The sequence below is a fragment of the Hyla sarda genome, chromosome 2 (assembly GCF_029499605.1).
Source record: "Hyla sarda isolate aHylSar1 chromosome 2, aHylSar1.hap1, whole genome shotgun sequence".
NCBI lineage: Eukaryota > Metazoa > Chordata > Amphibia > Anura > Hylidae > Hyla > Hyla sarda.
Window position 1 is genome coordinate 171,131,559 of NC_079190.1, and position 25,037 is coordinate 171,156,595.

General features: G+C 42.6%; 1 protein-coding gene across 5 annotated transcripts in view; it reads left to right on the forward strand.

Annotated features, from left to right (window-relative positions):
* Nucleotides 1–25,037, forward strand: part of MYO16 (myosin XVI) — a 483,589-nt gene that overhangs the window by 30,938 nt on the left and 427,614 nt on the right. Inside the window, exon 1 of one of the 5 annotated variants that reach the window (XM_056555735.1) lies at nucleotides 6,009–6,069. The exons of the other annotated variants lie outside the window; for them this stretch is intronic. The gene's annotated coding sequence lies outside the window, so the exon portion shown is untranslated. Of the gene's footprint in view, nucleotides 1–6,008; nucleotides 6,070–25,037 lie in introns of those variants that run through there. 5 annotated transcript variants of the gene reach the window in all.

Genomic DNA, 25,037 nt, shown 5'->3' on the forward strand with positions numbered 1-25,037 from the left:
TTCACGCTGACACTGATGCACCCTGAGCTTGCAGGACAGCTTAAAGATCTTTGGGACTTGTCCTGCATTGACAAGTTTCATAAATTTTTCTCTTCCGTCCACGCCCAGGGAGTTTAGCTACAGTGCCATGGGTTGCAAACTTCTTGATAATGTTGTACACTAAGGTAAAAGGCAAATCTAGATCTCTGGAGATGGACTTGTAACCTTGAGATTGTTGATATTTTTCCACAATTTTTTTGTTCTCAAGTCCTCAGACAGTTCTCTTCTTCTCTTTCTGTTGTCCATGCTTAGAGTGGCACACACAGACACACAATGCAAAGACTAAGTGAACTTCTCTCCTTTTTATCTGCTTTCAGGTGTGATTTTTATATTGCCAACACCTGTTACTTGCCCCAGATGAGTTTTAAGGAGCATCACATGCTTGAAACAATTTTATTTTTCCACAATTTTGAAAGGGTGCCAATAATTTTGTCCAGCCCATTTTTGGAGTTTGGTGTGACATTATGTCCAATTAGCTTTTTTTCCCTCCCTTTTTTGGTTTTGTTCCAATACACACAAAGGGAATAAACATGTGTATAGCAAAACATGTTACTGTGTGTTACTGCAATCCTTTTCTGTGAGAAATACTTCATTTTCTAGAAACATTTCAGGGGTGCCAACATTTACGGCCATGACTGTATATATGTTATATACATTGATTTAAAAAAGTGTATATTTTTGGGTAAAAAAATGCTGTCCCTGCAGCTACTGCCTGTGTGTCTCTGTGCGGAGACAAAATACAGGACGTGTGGGTGGGACAAGCAGGGCTCTGTGCAGGCTCCTGGCTTGTCAATCATCCTGCTGTGTGAGCCGGGAGCATGTCACAGAGCCTCACTGCACAGAGCCCTTCTTGTCCCCAGTGCACAGAGCCCTGCTTGTCCTCACTGCACAGAGCCCTGCTTGTCCTCAGTGTACAGAGCCCTGATTGTCCTCAGTGTACAGAGCCCTGCTTGTCCTCACTGCACAGAGCCCTGCTTGTCCTCACTGCACAGAGCCATGCTTGTCCTCAGTGTACAGAGCCCTGCTTGTCCTCACTGCACAGAGCCCTTCTTGTCCCCAGTGCACAGAGCCCTGCTTGTCCTCACTGCACAGAGCCCTGCTTGTCCTCAGTGTACAGAGCCCTGCTTGTCCTCACTGCACAGTGCCCTGCTTGTCCTCACTGCACAGTGCCCTGCTTGTCCTCAGTGTACAGAGCCCTGCTTGTCCTCACTGCACAGTGCCATGCTTGTCCTCAGTGTACAGAGCCCTGCTTGTCCTCACTGCACAGAGCCCTTCTTGTCCCCAGTGCACAGAGCCCTGCTTGTCCTCAGTGCACAGAGCCCTGCTTGTCCTCAGTGCGCAGAGCCCTGCTTGCCCTCAGTGTACAGAGCCCTGCTTGTCCTCAGTGTACAGAGCCCTGCTTGTCCTCAGTGTACATAGCCCTGCTTGTCCTCAGTGTACGGAGCCCTGCTTGTCCTCAGTGTACGGAGCTCTGCTTGTCCTCAGTGCACAGAGCCCTGCTTGTCCCCAGTGTACAGAGCCCTGCTTGTCCTCAGTGTACAAAGCCCTGCTTGTCCTCAGTGTACAAAGCCCTGCTTGTCCTCAGTGTACAAAGCCCTGCTTGTCCTCAGTGTACAAAGCCCTGGTTGTCCTCAGTGTACAGAGCCCTGCTTGTACTCAGTGCACAGAGCCCTGCTTGTCCCCAGTGTACAGAGCCCTGCTTGTCCTCAGTGTACAGAGTCCTGCTTGTCCTCAGTGTACAGAGCCCTTCTTGTCCTCAGTGTACAGAGCCCTGCTTGTCCTCACTGCACAGTGCCCTGATTGTCCTCACTGCACAGTGCCCTGCTTGTCCCCAGTGTACAGAGCCCTGCTTGTCCTCAGTGTACAGAGCCCTGCTTGTCCTCAGTGTACAGAGCCCTTCTTTTCCTCAGTGTACAGAGTCCTGCTTGTCTTCAGTGTACAGAGCCCTTCTTGTCCTCAGTGTACAGAGCCCTGCTTGTCCTCACTGCACAGAGCCCTGCTTGTCCTCACTGCACAGAGCCCTGCTTGTCCTCAGAATAAAAAGTACAGGTAATTTTACAATGTGTAAACATAGCCTCAATCTCTGCGCCCTACAGAGGATGAATTAGTAAATTAGATATTAAACTTCTACTATAGCAAAAGCACTATGGGGCCACTTTCATTTGTTTGTTCTCCCTATCTTTTGTGGGTTTCCTCCAGATACTCCACTTTCCTTCCACACCCCAAAGACAGGATCAATATGAATGATGACATGCTCTGAACAGTAGTACAGGATTTGATGGTGCTTCATAAAGAAAATATTATAAATTGTGTACATTTATGTCATGGGTTGGATAAGGCAGTTTGGCATCCCTGATGTCTAGTGACTACATCGGAATTTCCAGCTGATCATATGACGTGACATCTCAAAGCCTTTACTAGGCCTTTCTGCCTGATGTTACCTGGTTAGAGTGGTGATCTAATAGATTAATGTAATACAAATGTAACAAAAAAAAGTGCTATAATTGCATGCAGACATGTTTGAACTGTTACATTATCACATTTCTGATCACCCTCAGTCAAAGTGCAAAACAATTCCAAATGCCCACATTTTGGATTTTTGGGCACATGCCATCTGAGGAAAGAATAAATAAAGTGATCAGAAAATATAAACTATGCAAAAGTGGTAATGGTAAAACTACTTATGGCACAAAAAATTTGCCCTTATACAGCTCTGTAGGTAGAGAAATATAAATGTTATAGATGTCACTACATGGCGATGTATAAATCATCTTTTTATTTTTATTTTTTTGTTTAAAGCACATCTGTTAACTAAACAGACCCCTGTAATATGCCCCAATAAGAACGTACTTCTTAGGCCGAGTTCACACTGCGGAATCTGCAGAGATTCTGAGTGCGGCCAGCACCGGCCAGCGGTGACTGAATCAGTAGGCTCTGGGACCACGCAGACTTTGCCGTCCCCAGTAATGTCTGTGGAGTGGAGATCCGCCAGAACATTGAATGAGTATAATGTTCTGGCTGAATTATTCCGGGGGATTTTCCAGGTGCAAAGTCTACGTGGAAATATCTGCAGTGTGCACTGTGCAGCGCAATCCCATCACCAGCGACTGGACATTGCTGAATTGGAATTTCAAAACAGAATTTTGCTCGGAAATTCCATAGCGTGAACCTGGTCTTACTGTGTTCTGTCCGCTCTACTCCATGAGCAGTAAAGACAGAAGAAAGGGAATGCGGGGACACTCACACTGCCATGCACACTGACCGCCAATAAAAACTTTCCACACCAAGGGCTAGTAAGGTATTTAGGTGCCTGAGGCAGAATAAAAGACATTTTAATTAATTAATTTATTTTTAACCACTTAAGGACGCAGCTCTTTTTCACCTTAAGGACTGAGCCCTTTTTCGCAATTATGACCACCGTCACTTTACGAATTAATAACGCGAAAACGCTTTTACCGAATATTCTGATTCTGAGATTGTTTTTTCGTGACATTTTCTACTTTATTTTGGTGGTAAATTTTCGGAGTTAATTGCATCCTTTTTTGGGGAAAGATCCCCAAATTTCATGAAAATTTTGAAAATTTTGCATTTTTCTAACTTTGAAGCTCTAATTGTAAGGAAAATGGATATGCCAAATACATTTTATTTTTCTTCACAAATACAATATGTCCACTTTATGTTGGCATCATAAAATGGACATATTTTTGCTTTTTGAAAAAATTAGAGGGCTTCAAAGTAGAGCAGCAATTTTCAAAAATTTAATGAAAATTGCTAAATCTGAAGGGACAGATGTTACAGAACTACAACTCCCAGCATGCCTGGGCAGTCGAGGCATGCTGAGAGTTGTAGTTTGGCAACATCTGGAGGGCTACTGTTTGGGCACCACTGTAACAGTGGTCTCCAAACTGTGACCCTCCAAATGTTGCAAAACTACAACTCCCAGCATGTCCAGAGAGCCTTTGGCTGTCTGGGCATGCTGGGAGTTGCAGTTTGGCCCCCCCCTAGTGGTTGCCACAGTAAAGATCGATTTACTTTCACTTTCAATTACCCCCCCCCACTGTCGATTCCCTACCTGATCAGGATCCTGCAGGCTCCAGCGAAGATCCCAGGTCCCCAGGCATCTTCTCCTGCAGGTACGGCCTCCATCTTCTTCCCAGAGCCCCTCGACATCCAGGGGCGGGCAGAACTCCGTTCTGACTAATGCCAGGGGATAGGAGGAGATTGCAGCTTTGCGACCTCACTCCTATCCTTTAGGCTGATCGGGGTTGTTGCTGACAGCTCCGATCAGCCCTATTTTCCGGGTGATCGGGTCACCAGAGACCCGATCAGCCCGGAATTGGAGAAAATTGCATGTCTGAATTGACATGCGATTTTCTCCGATCGCCAACATGGGGGGGTCTCAGGACCCCACTGGGCGATGTGCCAGGGTGCCTACTGAACGATTTCAGCAGGCATCCGGCTCCGGTCCCCAACCGGCTAGCGGTGGGGACCGGATTTCCCACGGGCGTATGGATACGCCCTCGGTCCTTAAGGACTCCGAATGCAGGGCGTATCCATACGCCCTGTGTTCTGAAGAGGTTAATTGTCGTTATTTTTGTGTATTTTTTGTTGTTTTTTTAATGCAAACATATCAGCCTAACTTCATCAAACAAATAAGTACAACATGTAAGTAAAAAATAGCTGTCAGAATAACTTGCTTATGCAAAACCATTTCTATGTAATACAGTGATCCCTCAACTTACAACGGCCTCAACATACAATAGTTTCAACATACAATGTTTTTTTCTGGACCATCATAACTTGAAACCAGACTCAACATACAATGTATGTCCAGTCCAGATCTGTGAAACGTTCCCCAACTGGAGGAACTGACCAATCAGAATGGGCATTTTACATGTAAATCACCTCTATTACTGAAGTGCATGCACTGACTGGCTGTCTGGTAGCACCCCCTACAGTACAGGGAGGAACTACAAGTTCTGTACTACTCCTTACCTGTGCCAGGGTTAGCTGCTCTTTTGGACACCAAGTAAGGGTAGCTCCATTTAGGACACTCTGTGTACTGTATAGGACCTTGAAGAAGCTCCTGTATTCTACATAAACCATTGTTTCCCAACCAGGGTGCCTCCAGTTGTTGCAAAACTACAACTCCCAGCATGCCCGGACAGCCGTTGGCTGTCCGGGCATGCTGAGAGTTGTAGTTTTGCAACAGCTGGAGGCACCCTGGTTGGGAAATACTGACATAGACAGTGATTACAGTTCCCAGCAGATCTTTCTTACTTTTATATGTAAGGACTTGCTTTATATATATTCGTTATCTACTTATTTTTCTCTAATCCTCACTTTTTCCTATTTTTGGACGACATTTTGGTGACTTCAGAACCAATTATCAGGTTTCCATAGAGTTCTGGTCTCAACATACAATGGTTTCAACATACAATGGTCGTCCCGGAACCAATTAATATTGTAACTTGAGGGACCACTGTACGCTGATCAAGTGACCCGTTCCAGATTTCTAAAAACCTGGCATTGTCCTACAGCTCGAAAATGGTTTAGTGCGAAAAGGGTTAATCCATCCTATTCTTCTAAAACAGAAGAAAATACATAAAAAAAACAAAAAATGATATAGAAGTGAAGTAGCAGTTCTGTTTCTGTGTGTCAGGGGGCCCTATGGGGATTTGCTATCACTTCATGTATTTAAGCTATTTGATAAAACATTTGCGTTTAGCCTTATTTTTTCCTGAGTGAGTTGCCGCTTTATTTCTAGTCTCCATTTCTTGAGATGAGTCCAAATGAAGGGAATTCTCACCGAGGGAAACATTGTCTTTGATGTGGTGTGAAAACCTGACATCTGTTCACCATACATTAGGAGGTAAGCAGCAATGCACCGCGTTACCTCAGTTGCCATAGCGATAACAAAACCAATGAAGGAACCACGTAAGGGATGAGTGAGGTGAGTAAGTGTGAAATTGATTCGGTTGTACACAGGAATCGGGGGAAGTCATTATTTTTTGCAGGATGCAATTTCTGGTAGGGAATACCATTTCTATTTATTAATGTTATCACCACTCTGCATATGTTTACATGATCAAAAGAATCCATTTTTATGTCTGTGTGAATTTGCTTTTTATTTACTGTGCTGTAGTTTTATTATTCGCAGGGCTTGCTTCATACTACATAGGGGATCAGTAGATGGCACTTTAGATTTTAACACATTTCCATAATCACGGTCGTTTCATTGTTGGGGTAAACTGAGGATGCGTATTCTATGTGGCGAATAATAATCTTACACACTGGACATTTTGTTTATCTATATGCATTTCTATAGTCTAAGGGTATTTTGCATATTATGTAAATATTATTTGCGTTGCTTTCAGCATTTGAGATTTAGTTATATGATTCATATATCAGTATGTCAGGACTGACTTGTGCTCCCAAGTCAGCGTTTCCCAAGCAGGGTGCCTCCAGCTGATGTAAAACTACAACTCCCAGCATGGCCCGGACAGCTTTTTGGACATGCTGGGAGTTGTAGTTTTGCAACAGCTGGAAGCACACTGCTTAGGAAACACTGTCTTAAGCTAAAGCATGATCTGGAATGACCTAGGACAGTACAGTATTTAAGGGGTTATCCAGAATTAGAAAAATTATTTTAAAAATTATAAAAAAAAAAATGCACCACCCCTGGCCTCAGGTTGTATGTGGTATTGCAGCTCAGTTCTATTAAAGTAAATGAATGAGAATTGTAATACCACACACAACCGGGGTGGTGTTTTTTAAATAAGATTATCAGCTCAATATTTCTATTCCTGGATAGTCCATTTAAGCTATGTTACAACACAGTATTTTGGATAACATTTTAAATTTATTTTAAGCCATTTTTGCATGATTATGTTCCCACGCAGTCTTTCTTTTTATTTTAGCAGTTTCTCCTGGTCCATTTTTGCCATTTCAACTTAAAATACTATACGGGAACATAATGCAATAGGCACTATCAGAATGGTAATTTGATATTATATAAATTAACTAGCAGAGTACTCAACGTTTTTCCTACCTAATCCTTGTGAAGGAGGAATAACAACATAGGAGGGAGCTGTCATCCTCATATCCCGTCCCTATATCCTGTTCTCATATCCCAACATCATATATCATCCTCATATCCCGCCTCTATTTCCCATCCTCAAATCCCATCCTCATATCCCGTCCTTATGTCACATACTCATATCCGTCCTCATATCCTGTCCTCATATCCGTGCTCAAATGTCGTCCTCATATCCCATCCTTATATCCTGTCCTCATATCCTGTCTTCATATCCCGTCTTCAAATCCCGTCCTCTTATCCCGTCCTTATATCCCATCCTCATATCCCGTCCTTATATCCCATCCTCATATCCCGTCCTCATCCCGTCCTCATATCCCGTCCTCATATCCCGTCCTTATATCCCGTCCTCATATCCCGTCCTTATATCCCATCCTTATATCCCGTTCTCATATCCGTCCTCAAATGTCGTCCTCATATCCCATCTTTATATCCTGTCCTCATATTCTGTCTTCATATCCCGTCTTCATATCCCGTCCTCATATCCCGTCCTCATATCCCGTCCTCATATTCCGTCCTCATATCCCGTCCTTATATCCCATCCTCATATCCCGTCCTTATATCCCATCCTCATATCCCGTCCTCATATCCCGTCCTTATATCCCGTCCTCATATCCCGTCCTCATATCCCGTCCTCATATCCCGTCCTCATATCCCATCCTCATATCCCGTCCTCATATCCCATCCTCATATCCCGTCCTTATATCCCGTCCTCATATCCCGTCCTTATATCCCGTCCTCATATCCCGTCCTTATATCCCATCCTCATATCCCGTCCTCATATCCTGCCCTCATATCCTGTCCTCATATCCCGTCCTCATATCCCAACCTCATATATTGTCCTCATATCCCAACCTCATATGCCGACCCCATATTTTATAGTCATATCCCTTCCTCCGGTGGGGCTGACTTGTTATGAGGGAATAGTAGGTTGAAAATAGAAGGGGAGTGGCTTTGTGGGAGTGAGCGTGACTTGTAAGCTGGACTGAAGCACAAAAAGGGACAAAAATAGAAGAGGATGTGGCTTTGTGATATGAGCGTGGCTTGCAAGCCATACTGACGCATTCACCCAGAGATGCAGAGCAGAGCTTGTGGATTAAGCTAACAGAAGTCCCCTAGGCTCACATGGGACCTCTCACATAAGGGGGTGGGTTAGGATTAATTTAACTATCCTATATTTTTATTTAACATATAAGTAGCATGTGTACCCAGTATTATCAAAATATTTCCAGCCATTTGAAAGTTTTGCTGGAACATACATTTCCCATTGACTTGCATGGGAGACTTGCATGGGACCCTCACAAATAGGAATCGGTTAGGGTTAAAGGGGTACTCTGATGGAAAACTTTTTTTTTTTTAAATCAACTGGTGCCAGAAATTTTAACAGATTTGTAAATTACTTCTATTAAAAAAATCTTAATCCTTCCAGTACTTATTAGCTGCTGAATACTACAGAGGAAATTATTTTATTTTTGGAACACAATGCTCTCTGCTGACCTCACGAGCACAGTGCTCTCTGCTGACATCTCTGTCCATTTTAGGAAATGTCCAGAGCAGCATATCTTTTCTATGGGGATTTTCTCCTACTCTGGACAGTTCTTAAAATGGACAGAGGTGTCAGCAGAGAGCACTGTGCTTGTGATTCAGCAAAGAGCTCTGTGTTCCAAAAAGAAAAGAATTTCCAATGTAGTATTCAGCAGCTAATAATTACGCAAAGGATTAAAAATTTTTAATAGAAGTAATTGTTACGCCGAGCGCTCCGGGTCCCCGCTCCTCCCTGGAGCGCTCGCAACATCCTCGCTACTGCAGCGCCCCGGTCAGATCTACTGACCGGGTGCGCTGCGATACCGCCCCCAGCCGGGATGCGATTCGCGATGCGGGTGGCGCACGCTCGCGATGCGCACCCCGGCTCCCGTACCTGACTCGCTCTCCGTCGGTCCTGTCCCGGCGCGCGCGGCCCCGCTCCCTAGGGCGCGCACGCGCCGGGTCTCTGCGATTTAAAGGGCCACTGCGCCACTGATTGGCGCAGTTGGTCTAATTAGTGTGTTCACCTGTGCACTCCCTATGTATACCTCACTTCCCCTGCACTCCCTCGCCGGATCTTGTTGCCATCGTGCCAGTGAAAGCGTTCCCTTGTGTGTTCCTAGCCTGTGTTCCAGACCTCCTGCCGTTGCCCCTGACTACGATCCTTGCTGCCTGCCCCGACCTTCTGCTACGTCCGACCTTGCTCTTGTCTACTCCCTTGTACCGCGCCTATCTTTAGCAGTCAGAGAGGTTGAGCCGTTGCTAGTGGATACGACCTGGTTACTACCGCCGCTGCAAGACCATCCCGCTTTGCGGCGGGCTCTGGTGAATACCAGTAGTAACTTAGAACCGGTCCACTAGCACGGTCCACGCCAATCCCTCTCTGGCACAGAGGATCCACCTCCTGCCAGCCGAATCGTGACAGTAATTTACAAATCTGTTTAACTTTCTGCCACCAGTTGATTTAAAAAAAAAAATAAAAAAAAGTTTTCCACCGGAGTGCCCCACCCCTTTAACCCCTTAAGGACCCAGCCATTTTACACCTTAGGACCCGGCCATTTTTTGCACATCTGACCACTGTCACTTTAAACATTAATAACTCTGGAATGCTTTTAGTTATCATTCTGATTCCGAGATTGTTTTTTTGTGACATATTCTACTTTAACTTAGTGGTAACATTTTTTGGTAACTTGCATCCTTTCTTGGTGAAAAATCCCAAAATTTGATGAAAATTTTGAAAATTTTGCATTTTTCTAACTTTGAAGCTCTCTGCTTGTAATGAAATTGGATATTCCAAATATTATTTTATTTTATTCACATATACAATATGTCTACTTTATATTTGCATCATAAAATTGACGAGTTTTTACTTTTGGAAGACATCAGAGGGCTTCAAAGTTCAGCAGCAATTTTCCAATTTTTCACAAAATTTCCAAAATCACAAATTTTCAGGGACCAGTTCAGGTTTGAAGTGGATTTGAAGGGTCTTCATCTTAGAAATACCCCACAAATGACCCCATTATAAAAACTGCACCCCCCAAAATATTCAAAATGACATTCAGTCAGCATTTTAACCCTTTAGGTGTTTCACAGGAATAGCAGCAAAGTGAAGGAGAAAATTCACAATTTCCATTTTTTACACTCGCATGTTCTTGTAGACCCAATTTTTGAATTTTTACAAGGGGTAAAAGGAGAAAATGTATACTTCTATTTGTATCCCAATTTCTTTCGACTAAGCACATACCTCATATGTCTATGTTAAGTGTTCGGCGGGCGCAGTAGAGGGCTCAGAAGGGAAGGAGCGACAAGGGGATTTTGGAGCGTACGTTTTTCTGAAATGGTTTTTGGGGGGCATGTTGCATTTAGGAAGCCCCTATGGTGCCAGAACAGCAAAAATCCCCCACATGGCATACCATTTAGGAAACTACATCCCTTGAGGAACGTAACAAGGAATAAAGTGAGCCTTAATACCCCACAGGGGTTTCACGACTTTTGCATATGTAAAACATTTTTAAAAAAATTTCAATAAAATGTGTGCTTCCCCCCAAATTTCACATTTTTGCAAGGGTTAATAGCAGAAAATAGCCCCCAAAATTTGTAACCCCATCTCTTCTGAGTATGGAGGTACCCCATAAGTTGACATGAAGTGCACTATGGGCGAACTACAATGCTCAGAAGAGAAGGAGTCATATTTGGCTTTTTGAGAGCAAATTTTGCTCGGGGGCATGTCGCATTTAGGAAGCCCCTATGGTGCCAGGACAGCAAAAGCCCCCCACATGCCATACCATTTTGGAATCTAGACCCCTTGAGGAACGTAACAAGGAATAAAGTGAGTCTTAATACCCCATAGGGGTTTCACGACTTTTGCATACGAAAAAAAAAAAAAGAAATTTCACTAAAATGTGTGTTTCCCCCCAAATTTCACATTTTTGCAAGGGTTAATAGCAGAAAATACCCCCCAAAATTTGTAACCCCATCTCTTCTGAGTATGGAGGTACCCCATAAGTTGACCTGAAGCGCACTACGGGCGAACTACAATGCTCAGAAGAGAAGGAGTCATATTTGGCTTTTTGAGACCAAATTTTGCTTAGGGGGCTTGTCGCATTTAGGAAGCCTAAATGGTGCCAGAACCGCAAAATAACCCCCACATGGCATACCATTTTGGAAACTAGACCCCTTGAGGAACGTAACAAGGGGTACAGTGAGCATTTACCCCCCACTGGTGTCTGTCAGATCTTTGGAACAGTGGGCTGTACAAAATTTTTAATTTGCTCAGCCCACTGTTCCAAAGATCTGTCAGACACCAGTGGGGTGTAAATTATCACTGCACCCCTCATTACATTCTGTGAGGGGTGTAGTTTCCGAAATGGGGTCACATGTGTTTTTTTTTTTTGCGTTTGTCAAAACCGCTGTAACAATCAGCCACCCCTGTGCAAATCACCTCAAATATACATGGTGCACTCTCCCTTCTGGGCCTTGTTGTGCGCCCCCAGAGCATTTTGCGCCCACATATGGGGTATCTCCGTAGTCGGAAGAAGTTGCATTACAAATTTTGGGGGGCTTTTTTCCCTTTTACCTCTTGTCAAAATGAAAAGTATAGGGCAACACCAGCATGTTAGTGTAAAAAATTAATTTTTTACACTAACATGCTGGTGTAGACCCCAATTTCACCTTTTCATAAGGGGTGAAAGGAGAAAAAGCCCCCCAAAATTTGTAAGGCAATTTCTCTCGAGTACGGCGATACCCCATATGTGACCCTAAACTGTTGCCTTGAAATACGACAGGGCTCCGAAGTGAGAGCGCCATGCGCATTTGAGGCCTGAATTAGGGATTTGCATTGGGGTGGACATAGGGGTATTCTACACCAGTGATTCCCAAACAGGGTGCCTCCAGCTGTTGCAAAACTCCCAGCATGCTTGGACAGTCAACGGCTGTCCGGCAATACTGGGAGTTGTTGTTTTGCAACAGCTGGAGACTCCATTTTGAAAACAGTGGCGTATCAGACGTTTTTCATTTTTTATTGGGGAGGGGAGGGGGGCTGTGTAGGGGTATGTGTATATGTAGTGTTTTTTACTTTTTATTTTATTTTGTGTTAGTGTAGTGTAGTGTTTTTAGGGTACAGTCACACGGGCAGGGGGGGTTACAGCGATTTTCCCGCTGCGATTTTGAGCTGCCGCGCAAAATTTGCTGCATCGCAAACTTGCAGCCTGATACTCACTGTAAGCCCCCTGCCCATGTGAATGTACCCTGTACATTCACAAGGGGGGGACCTCCAGCTGTTGCAAAACTACAACTCCCAGCATGCACAGTCTATCAGTGCATGCTGGTAGTTATAGTTTTGCAACAGCTGGAGGCACACGGGTTGGGAAACACTGAGTTAGGAAACAGACAATGTTTCCCAACCAGTGTGCCTCCTGTTGTTGCAAAACCACAACTCCCAAACATTCTCAGGCATGCTGGGAGTAGTAGTTCGGCAACATCTTTAGAGACAGATGTTGCCGAACTACAACTCCCAGCATGCTTGGAGTTGTAGTTTGCAACATCTGGAGGACTACAGTTTGCAGACCACTAATACAGTGGTTCCCAATCTGTGCCCTTCCAGATGTTGCAAAACTACAACTCCCAGTATGCCAAAACTGTCCAGACATGCTGGGAGTTGTAGTTCTGCAACATCTGAAGGGCCAGATGTTACAGAACTACAACTCCCAGCATGCCTGGACAGTAAGGGCATGCTGAGAATGTGTAGTTTTGCAACATCTGGAAGGGCACAGTGGTCTCCAAACTGTGGACCTCCAGATGTTGCAAAACTGCAACTCCCAGCATGCCCAGACGCCAAGGGCAGTCTGGGCATGCTGGGAGTTGTAGTATATAGGGTCCCAATACAGCAATGCATGTCGCTTTACGGCGACGTGCATTGCTGTAAAGGGCCCGACCGCGGCTGAAGATATACTCACCTGTCGCCGCTGCCGCCATCTTCCTCGCCGGGATCCGGGTCTTCAGGGACGAGGTAAGTACCGGGGCCGGTCCCCAGCACTCCACCGTCCCCCGCCGCGTTCTCCGGTCTTCCTCCCGTCCTCTCCAGACTTCAAGGGGCCGGGCAGGACGGGAGGAAGTAACCGCCCCCCCTCCTGCGATTGGTCGGTTAACTAACCGACAGATCGCAGGGGATCGGAGGAGGTGGCAGGCTTGCCACCTCGCTCCTAGTCTTCACCATGGTCCTGGCTGTCTGTGACAGCCGGGATCATGCGAAATTACCGTGCGGTCGGGTCCCAGAGACCCGATCAGCCCGGTATCGCCGTAGATCGCAAGGGTGATTTCCCCATGGACCCCCTCGGCGTTTGCCCTGGATCCCTGCTGAAGGATTTCAGCAGGGATCCGCTTCCGATCTCCGCCGGGTGAGCGGCGGAGACCAGGAAAAGACATGACGTATGCAAACGTCATGGGTCCTTAAGACCCAGGGTGTGATGACGTATGCATACGTCATGGGTCCTTAAGAGGTTAATTTAACTATCCTATATTTTTAATTGACATATAAGTTACATGTACAAAGTTTCTTCGAAATATCTTCAGCCATTTGGAAGTGATGTTGGAATACACACACACACACATAGGCCGGCATTTATCATTGTAGTGTAAGTGAAGCATTTTTCTATACCTTTTGTTGTGTGCTGATAATGTGTAGGAGAACCAAATTTATTAAATGGTCACAGAGTATTTGATACATTTTGTGCAGGTCACATTTTCTGAAATTTCATTCTTCACATACACCAAAAAGCTAGGCTAAGTCTGGGCTGGTCTAATTTTAGAGACTTTCCAGTGGCTTTGTGCCTTTTTTGCGCCTTTTCACAAAAAGGTGCAGTTGATAAAACCCTTCCATATCATGTGTATTGTCAAAATCAGTGGATTGCAACTCAAAATCAGCAGAAATGTGTAAACCAAAAGGCGCAAAAAAGCAAATAAACCCTGCTTGCGCTTTTTTGCGCCTTTTCTAGACACAAAAACTGTCTAAAGACAATGATAAATGTCGGCCATTGAGTTATTTATGTATATACTGTATTTATCAGCGTATAACACACATTTTTTAGGTAACATTTTTTGGGCCGCTTTAAATCATTGAACTGCAGCGGCTTCTGCAGGGTCAGAGTCCCACCTCTGCCACTGCCCAATTCCCTCCCCGTCCCCGGTTTTATAGTTACATATACTGGGGACCGCGCTCCTTCACACTCCGGCATTGTCCTGAGCTGTCACTGTGTGCTGCACAATGATGAGTGACGTCCTCAACACAATGTCACCCGTCAGTGCTCGGCACACAGTGACAGCTCAGGACGCCGCCAGAGTCTGCAGGAGAGCGGTCCCCAGGACATGTAACCATAAAACCGGGGACGGGGAGGGAATCGGGCAGTGGTGGCCAGACTCTGGCCCCGCAGAAGCCACTGCAGTTCAATGATTTAAAGCGCCAACTTTAAATCATTGAACTGCAGCTGCTTCTGCAGATACAGAAACAGGTATACACGCACACACCCTCATTTTAACAAGAATATTTAGGTAAAAAAAAAAAAAATTACCCAAATTTCCTTGGAAAAACGAGGGTGCGTGTTAAAGGCTGTTGCATGGTATACCCCAATAAATACAGTATATCATTTAAATATAATGTTAAGCTCTGTTTACATCATTCCCAATGACTACATTTGGTGTGCAGACTTGAAATCTGAAGATTTATGCGGCTAAATACCTTCCCACACTATATAATACATGAGTAAAGGAACATAGGATTTTGCTACATCCTGTTGTACTAAAAACCTTAGGTGAGTGCCTTTTTCTGTACAGTGAAAACCAGAAGCCTATGGGAATGTCAGAATGCGCTTGTGCCCTTCATATGGTATGTAATAAAACACAAAGGAGAAATGGTTGCTTAACTAATACATATAAACAAACTCTTCTATTTTGCTACAATGTAGCAAAAAAAAAAAAAAAAAAGACGCAAACAGGGTTAAAAACTATTAAATTTAAAAATGTGCAGGGGCTGTACAGGCTATCCCTAAACGCACAATTGTGTAATAAGTAGTAATACTGGATATGCAAACCACAGTGCAGGATGCCAGGCAGGGGATCAGGCAGAAACAGGAAAAAAATGGTCACAACATGTGCTTCCACAGAGCCCCATGCGTTCCATCACTGTTAGGCATCTTCCCTAAGGATTGTTTTTTATCTTTTTTTCACTGGATTTACACCAAGCTTGATACTTTTTAAAAAGTGTGTGGGGCTGTGGCCTCTTATATTTCAGCACATTTACTATGTTTTATGTCAGAAACTTCATCAATGTGCTGGATTTATTAATGTACATGTTAACAAAATTGTCGCACCTTGCAATAAGTACTTTCCGTTAAAGGGGTACTTCGCCCCTAGACATCTTATCCCCTATTCAAAGGATAGGGGATAAGATGTCTGATCGCAGGGGTTCCACTGCTGGGGACCCCGGCGATTTCACTGTTGCACCCACCGTTCGTTTAGAGCATCGCCTGAGACTTGTGACGTCACGGCCATGCTCTGCTCATGATGTCACGGCCACGTCCCCTCAATGCAAGTCTATGTGAAGGGCGTGATGGGGGAATCACGCCCCCTTCCATAGACTTGCATTGAGGGGCGTGATGGGACATCACAGACGTGGCCATGAAATCATGAGCCTCCGCGCCGCATCACCAATCATCTGGCGAAGTTTGCTCCATGCACCAGATGGCTGGGTTGCCACAGCTGAGATCGCCTATCCTTTGGATAGGGGATAAGATGTCTGGGGCGGAGTACCCCTTTAAGACTGTATGATGTTGGTCAAGTTAAAGTTTGGTATAGTATATCTGTGCCACATGAAAGGTAACTTAAAAAACAATAGTTGTTCCTATGGTCTATTACAGCACCTACTGTGCTCCTGCACATCTATGTTTCACAATTATTAATGGAGTGGTATGTCATTAAGGGATTCTCTGGAGCCATGAATAGCTAGCATCCCACTGTCATCTGCCCCTGGGTAAGCTATTATGATATTACAAGGGTGTTTCTGTTGGGAAAGCTCCTGTGACATTACAAACAACTTTCAGTCTCCTCATAAGGCTAGTAGCGTACCGGCGCTATCCGCCCATTCAGGAGCAGTGCTCACGCTAGTGCAACCACAGTCTGCATCCCTTTCAGTGGTGGTCAGCTATTTTGCAGAGTTCACAGATGCAGATTATAGTAGATATCCATAATGGGAATAACAGCACTATTGTCGTTTATTGTGGTTCTCATGGCCAGATACAGCACGGCGAGAAGGGCTCAAGTCCTGCAGGAACTCATGGGAATGGAGTTCCTGCACTTTTTCCACAGCAGGAACGCAGTTCCCATTAGCAGGAGGGAGCCCTTAAAGGGATATCTTATCCCGGGGGTCCCGCCGCTGGGGACCCCAGCGATCTTTGCTGCAGCACCCCAGACATCTGGTGCAAGGAGTGAACTTCGCTCCGTGCCGAATGACTGGCGAAGGGGGGCAGAAGCTTGTGACGTCACGGCCATGCCCCCTCCATGCAAGTCTATGGGAGTGGGCGTGACGGACGTCATGTCCCCTCCTATAGACTTGCATTGAGGGGCTGTGGCCGTGACATCACGAGCCTCCGGCTCTGCACCCAACGCCCTAAATGAATGGCGAGTGTAGCAGGGAGAATGCGGGGGTCCCCCGCAGCAGGACCACCGCAATCAGACATCTTATCCTTTGGATAGGGGATAATATTTCTAGGGGTGGATTACCCTTTTAAGTGGAAATCTTGGGTGAGTTCCCACACTTTTTTCCCCAGGACTTGACCCCTGATGACGAGTCTTGTTTTCTTTATCTGACCATGTGAACCACAATAAACACCAAGATTTTATCTACCTGAGGGTGAGTGCCAGCATGTTATTCCCTATTATGGATATCTACAAATAACATTTACATTTGTAAGCTACTTTAACTTTTTAAGCCCTTGAGGACCACAGTTTCTTTTAGTTTTTGCACTTTCGTATTTTCGACCTCACCTTCTAAAAATCATAACACTTTCAATTTTGCACCTACAGACTCATATGAGGGCTTGTTTTTTGCACCACCAATTTTACTTTTTAATTACATCAATCATTTCACCCAACAGTTTATGGCAAAACCTGTTTTGTGGGGCAAAATTCGAAAAAAAAACACTATTTTGTAAATTTGGGGACTTCCGATTCTATGCAGTGCACTTTTGGGTAAAAATTACACCATATATTTATTCTGTAAGTTCATGTGGTTACAATGATACACATTTTATATTGTTTTTTATTTTTATTTTACTACGTTAAAAAATTATAACTACATGCACCAAAATTAGTATGTTTCAAGTAATCTTCTGACCCCTATAACTTTTTTAATTTTTCCGTATATATAGGGCTCATTTTTTGCGCTGTGATCTGAAGTTTTTTTTTATCGGTACCATGATTGTTTTGATAGGACTTTTTGATTGCATTTTATACATTTTTTTAGGGTATACATAGTGACCAAAAATACACAATTTTGGACTTACACCATTGACCGTCCGGTTTAATTAACATTATATTTTTATAGTTCGGACATTTACGCATTTATTGATACAACATATGTTTATTTTTATTTACATATATTTTTTTTAAATGGGAAAAGGGGGGTGCTTCAAACATTTATTCATGAAGGGTTTAAATCACATTTATTCACTTTTTTAAAACTTTTTTTTTAGCCCCCATAGGGGTCTATTACATGCAATCCTTTGATTGCGTACACTGAAAATGCTATGCCATAGAATAGGATTGATCAGTGTAATCTGTGCTTGATTGCTCCAGCCTGGATCTCAGGCTTGGAGCAATGGAGCGATGATCGGACAGTGAGGAGCAAGATAAGGCGTCTCCCACTGTCCTCTCAGCTGTTCCAAATGCCACTATTCTACAGCAGCGGTACAGAACAACTCCGCTGAGCTAACCAGCAGTATTTTCTCCCAGTTTAGATGCCGCAATCAACTTTGATTGCGGTGTCTAAAGGGTTAATACCGGACATCAGTCCGATCGGCGATGTCCGGTATTAGCCACAGGTCCTGGTTGCTGATAGCAACCGAGACCCAGCAGATACGAAGCTTCACATAACGGAGCCGGCCACGGACGTAAATATACGTCCATGGTCGTTAAGGGGTTGACAATGTTTCGGTGACATAAGCCATTGTTCCATCATAAGAGGGTTTTATCCAGGTAAATGCTGTGCAACATCAAAAGGATGTTTTGTAGGTAATCTGCAGGGACATCACAAGTATGTTTATCTGGTCAGTGCTTCAATGACATCACAACTAGCAGCTGAAAATAAGAGAGCTTATATACATCTCTCTGGTGTTGTTGCTGACCTCTGAATTGGTAATATGGTATTAAAAAGTACCTGTCACCAAATAAACTTTTCCAAACTAACTCACTATGTGCCTTAAAGGGGTACTCCGGTGAAAAACATTTTTTTATTTTTTAAATCAACTGGTGTCAGAAAGTTAAACAGATTTGTAAATTACTTCTATTAAAAAAGTACTTATTAGCTGCTGAATACTACAGTGGAAATTATTTTCTGTTTGAAACAGAGCTCTCTGCTGACATCATGAGCACAGTGCTCTCTGCTGACATCTCTGTCCATTTTAGGAACTGTCCAGAGTAAAAGGAAATCCCCATAGCAAACATATGCTGCTTTGGACAGTTCCTAAAATGGACAGAGATGTCAGCAGAGAGCACTGTGCTCATGATGTCAGCAGAAAGCTCTGTGTTTCAAACAGAAAAGAATTTACACTGTAGTATTCAACAGCTAATAAGTAAAGGAAGGATTAAGCATTTTTAATAGAAGTAATTTACAAATCTGTTTAACTTTCTGACACCAGTTGATTAAAAAAAAAAATAAAAAAAAAAGTGGTTGTTTTTTCTATTACATTTTAAACATATTTCTGTTGATAATTTTAAAAGATAGTGATTTGGAAAGTGATTGCTAATTACATATGGAACAATATGTAATAAGTTTTATTTGGTGCAGGTACTTTTTAATTTTCTATGCAATTTGTGCAGTATCTATCAACCTTGGCTATTAGAATGCAATACGTTCCTTATATCAACCTTGGGTATCATGTAAATGAGCACCTTTTTTCTAGCTGATGGTATTTTCTTGTACATAGGTTGCACTGCATGTAGCTATAAAGCAACCCTCTTTTCTGTCACCCCCCCCCCCCCCCCATAGTATTTTAGTTTGGGTCATAGAAATGTTGCATTTGGCCTGAAACTGTAATTGGGGCTCCATCAGCCAGTATGTAAGAAATAAAGTATGGGACAGTGTAGTAGATTGATATTTCTATAGACAAAATCCTATGAAAAATATATCCATTACCTATTATCTATTTACTACAAGTAAGCCTGTCCCATATGCTAAGAGAGTATCCTATATGGCTCAATTTTCTCAGGAGACTGTGCTAATTATTGTTCCTTTGAAATCCAGGCATTTTATGGCAGCTTAGGTAGTGGCTTGACAAGTGGAATGACAATAAACTAATTCTCGGTTCTCCCAATAACATTAGAGAATGATTTGATATTTAATTTTCTGCCAATGCACATATATCTATGTGTAAAGTGATATGGAAAAACATCTGTGTCCCAGTAATTGTCCTAGTAATATAACATTGGAGATCAATGAAGAGTATGCAAAATCTAATTATTATGGTCATTTCTGGAATCCCCAAGGGCTTGTGTTTATCCTTATTTCCATTTACGCTTCTTATATTCTCATTAATGGTGGCCTGATGTTGTGTTTATTTGGGCAAATATGACAAATATTGCATCCTAAATTTTCACATATTTTAATGGGAGTTGACTTGGCTTTATAAAAGTGAAAAAGATATCCTCTTAATAATCAAGGGCTGTGTATTACATTAGCCTACACCGATAACATGGTGGAGGGTAAAGTATGCCTGCATTGGAATTAATATAGTGAATTAAGGCTCTATGTGTAGGGTTTTGCTTTTAAGGGCTTAAAAAATATATTGGAATAGTGTAATAAACAAATTTTAGAGAGTCCAGATTAGAGTCATTTTCATTCTGTAATTTCTTGTTTTAAGACTGGTATCACATAAGCAAAATACAAAAAATATTTAATCTGTTTGTTTTAGTCATTAGACCCCTGGTTGCACTGGGAGTTGTGATTGTAATATGGGTGCACAAATGTGTCCAGTGTTTGCCTAAGATAATATATAATGTGTTCTTGCTCAAAAGGACAATAAAAACTACAAACGTATTTTAGGGTAGGGTCATGTACGGTATTTTGCTGCATATTTTTTGCAGGTGATTTTGCTACCCATTGTCTCCACCACTGCGCAATACATATATTTCAGTTACACATGATCTTTCAGCCTAGCATCACTTTAAACTATGTCTCCTAGATTAGCATTCTGTTTAATGCAGTTGCTATGCACCCGTCTCATAGCCTGTTCCAGACTAATGTGTGGTGATCCTGTACAGAACATACTACTCGGCCTTGTCAAGTAAATGTTGCCTCAGATGTCTGTTCCAGCCCACAGCTCCATGGAACTTGTTATTTAAGGTGAAGGTTGCAGAAGTATTATGTGATCACTATGGCCAATTAGAGTCATAGGCCCTAAGCCTCCTGGTCTGTCTAGACAGGGAGAAGTCAGTTCTAGTTGGGGTCCAGAATGAGAAGGCGCTAAGTCTGGTCGTAGGCAAGGAGGAGAGTCTGTGTAGTGGGGTGTGGAAGAGAGGTCAGTGCAGCGACAAAGTCACAGAAGTCCGTGGAATCTAAAAAGTCAAGTGTCGAGTAACTACATTAAATCGCATGCATCCTGCCTTCCAGGTGAGGTCAGTCAAAGTCCAAGTTGTTGGGAGAAGTGCTTTAGACCTGAAAGGGCCCCACAGCGCAAGTCAAGGATAGCAAGAATGAAAGCCTCTGGTAGCTCTAGTCAAAAAGTCAAAGTCCACCCCTGGCTGTAAGCAACCCTGTGGCTGCATTGTGGAGTACCCTATAACTACAAGTATCAGAATGCCTAGTGATCTAAAGTGATCCCCCAATTATTGCACTACCAAAGTTTGCCATTAAATTGCATGGACTGTACAATCTGCCTGCAAGAACTTTAGCTAAAATACTTTCCATAACCCTGTGTCTGTGTTTTTTATTGGCCCAGCGCTTGGCCCAGGAAGTTGCATATCCTTGTAGTGTGGAGGGTAGTTGCTATGCACCTGTCTCATAGCCTGTTCAAAACAAACTAAACAGGGTGCACATACTCTAAGTATGGTAATACGATAATTTTTGTCAAGGTTTGTAGTGTGAAGTCTAGCAGTTTCCAGGAGGCTAAGAATACCTACAGCCTAGCGCACTATAAAGTAGCAGATGTGAATAGGTGATACAGAAAACAGAGCAGTGAATAATAAATGCGGTGGGCATAGGAAACACATTGTGATGAATACAAATGACAATTCTCATTAGTTTCATATGCATTAAATCGAGTAGCAGAGTGAAAATAATCCAAACTGTAGTTCAGTACGCAATGGATAAGCATGGCTGATTTATCAGAATGGTAAACTTGGCACTTTCCCAAGGTTCCCATCTTCCACTGGACCCCTGTGGACAAGACCCATGTGATAAAATGTCACTGTCCACCTCCACAACTTGTAGGTGTTTATAAGGGGATAAATCCCACTTCAGAGGTCAATCTCACACTCGCCTCTCTACTACAGTCTAAAAATACCTGAAACAACACACTCAGAGACACCATGCTGCCACCACTTATTGACTATGGGTGATAAGTTCCAACACCTATGTAAAAAAAAAGCCAGCGATCCTCCAACAAATGGGCAAACACTGTTTGTTTGTTGGCTGATTTAATAAAATGATTGGCTGCACACCTCCCGCTGTAAACAGGGGATGCAGGGCCAATAACAATGAGTTTAAATGGGCCACATGAACAATAAAGTGATCATTTGTGTGGCCCATGTACATGGTTGATTGAGCCTGGTAAAAGCTCTGCAAGCGAACACTAATTTCCCTGATGGTGCTTACTTGCTGCCTCCAGTCTGGCTGTCTTAAAGTGCCCATAGTGTACTTATTCATACTAACTGCTATCTTGCAGTCCAAAAGGTAGAATAGACAAGTTATGGAGATACTCAGTTGTTACCAAACAAGATAAAGGACAATGGGGGAGATTTATCAAAACCCGTCCAGAGGAAAAGTTGTTGAGTTGCCCATAGCAACCAATCAGATTGCTTCTTTCATATTGAAAAGTCCTCTGGAAAATGAAAGAAGCAATCTGATTGGTTGCTATGGGCAACTCAGCAACTTTTCCTCTGGACAGGTTTGATAAATCTCCCCCAATGTACAGATATATAACAGTTAACTGCCAGTGCTTGGCAAGTATGTTTGGTAAAATCTTTTGTCTGCTTCCAGGAAAATGAGAAGCAAGTGTACGGAAATCCAAGTTGTGTCAACTCATCATCATTTTCCTATCCATAGACATTGGTTGGTAGAAAAAAATACCTCCTTCCCTTTTAACCAGCACTTATGAAATATTATAGGACATAATATAAATCCCAAAGGGAACACGTTACACTGACAAGCATATTTTCCTAAGTCATGTAACATCTTTTATATTTAAATGCGTTTATTTGAAAATTCATAAAATTACAATAATGTCAATAAACACATGGGCATCACATTATTATACATCCAATCTTTGCTTATCACTACATTATGAACAAAAAAGAATACTCAACCTTTTGTTTCCCCCCCCCCCCCCCACCAAGAGCCCATGAAAAAAAGAGAGAAAATCAGATTACAGCAATGCAATAAACAGCATATGTTTTCTACATCCCAATCAACATTTCTTCAATAACATTGTTGATTTACACAAAAGTAGAACAGTCACTTACAATGTTTTCCCCTTTATTAATATACAACACCACATCTTCACTTCCACACCTCAGGCAATTTGACGAATCACATATACCAAATTTCTTCATTTGGATAGGGGTATAATAGGCTCTATGGAACATCCTAAACTGAGTGATTTTGTGCTGCATATTCATTGATACTTTATTCAGATTAACACCCATATTGTGCCAAGTTTCATTCGACAACCCATCAACTTCTTTCATCCATTTTTTTTTAATATTTTTCCATCCATCCTCTTCTAACCAGGAGTTCAGAAATTTATACAAATGTGACAAGTTTTTTTCCCCCATTTCCAACTTAACAAACCTTCAAACATTCTATAGTTATAAAGCAATTTTTATCTGTCGTACAGGCAACTGCGTGTTTAATTTGAATATGATAGAACATTTCACTATCCTTCATCCCAAATTTTTCTTTAAAGTTTTTTAATTCGTGCAACTTTCCATTTTCAAACATTTGACTAAACCAATAGACCCCCAGTTTTTCCCAAAATTTACTTTCACAAGTCAAAAATTCTTTAAAATTCCAGTTCCCCCACAATAACGTGAAATTCAAACTATTTACTCCGATCAGACCCCTCCTTAGTGTACACCATATTTTGTTAAATTTTCCCAAAAGGGTACCCAACCCCCGATTTCCATCAAAATTCCTAATTCAAGGAGTTCAAAAATATTTGCTAAACCCCTATCTCTTAGTTTGTTGAGGACTGCAGATTCCTTCCAGTTGATCAATTTCAAAAGTTGGCATGACATATAATATATTTTCAAGTTAGTGAGATTTTTACCTCCACTCGCCCAAGAATTTCGACTTTGCTAAACCAATAAGGGCCTACCCCTATAGGCATAGCATTAAATAGAAACAAAATTTGGGGCAGAATGACCATCTTAATAATTGCTGACCTTTCAGACATCAAAAAGGACATCCTGTTCCAAATTCCTACTCTACGAGTCAAGTTAGATACAAAGGGCATAAGATTATCTTTCTGGAAGCTATTCATTTTAGATGATATTTTTAACCCCCAAATACATGAAATGTTCTCGTTTGCTAAGAATCTTGAGCTTATCCATCGATATTTCTTCATCCAATGGTAACAGTACCAATTTCCCCCAGTTTATTTCCAGACCGGAGACCAAACTAAAAGTATCAAACATCTTTATAATAAGGGGGACTTTTTCCCGTGGAATAGTTACAAATAGAAGGATATCATCTGCATACAGCCAAAACGCTCCAGGACCCTCCAAAGGTGTCCCCACTCTACCCTGTCGAACGCCTTTGTGGTATCCAGTGACAGGATAAAGCGGGGACCAGACCCATGGAATTGCATGGCCTCATAAACTCTCTAAATATTCCCATGTACTGTACATCCTATTCTATTACTTTATTTAATCTTTTTGCTAGGACTGATATCTGTATTCAAAAAGGATATTGGGTGGTACGACCCCACATTCAATGGGTCCTTATCCTGTTTCCTGATAAGAGTGATATTTGCTTCCTGCATTGATTTAGGCAGGGTTCCCCATATCCAAGATTCATTTATAATTGCCAACAATTTTGGTTAAAAAAAAAGTTGCATAGTTTCTATAGCTTTTGAAAGGCAGCCCATCTGATTACCACCAATTGACAACAAAGCATCCGGGATTTCCTGGATCGAGATCTCCAATTTCAATTCCGCAGCAACTGTTTCTGACAATTTTGGTAGATTGATATTTTCCAGAAACTTACATACCTCTTCATCATTTGATCTCTTCTCTGACCTATATAAGTCTGAGTAGAATGATACCAGCTCCAGTTCTATCTTTTCACTATCCCTTATTATCTCTCTTCTCGCCTTCCTTAACATTATAATTTCATTATTCTCTCTCCGATTTTTGAGAGTTTGAGCTAATAATTTGCTGGGTTTCCCCTTTTCGA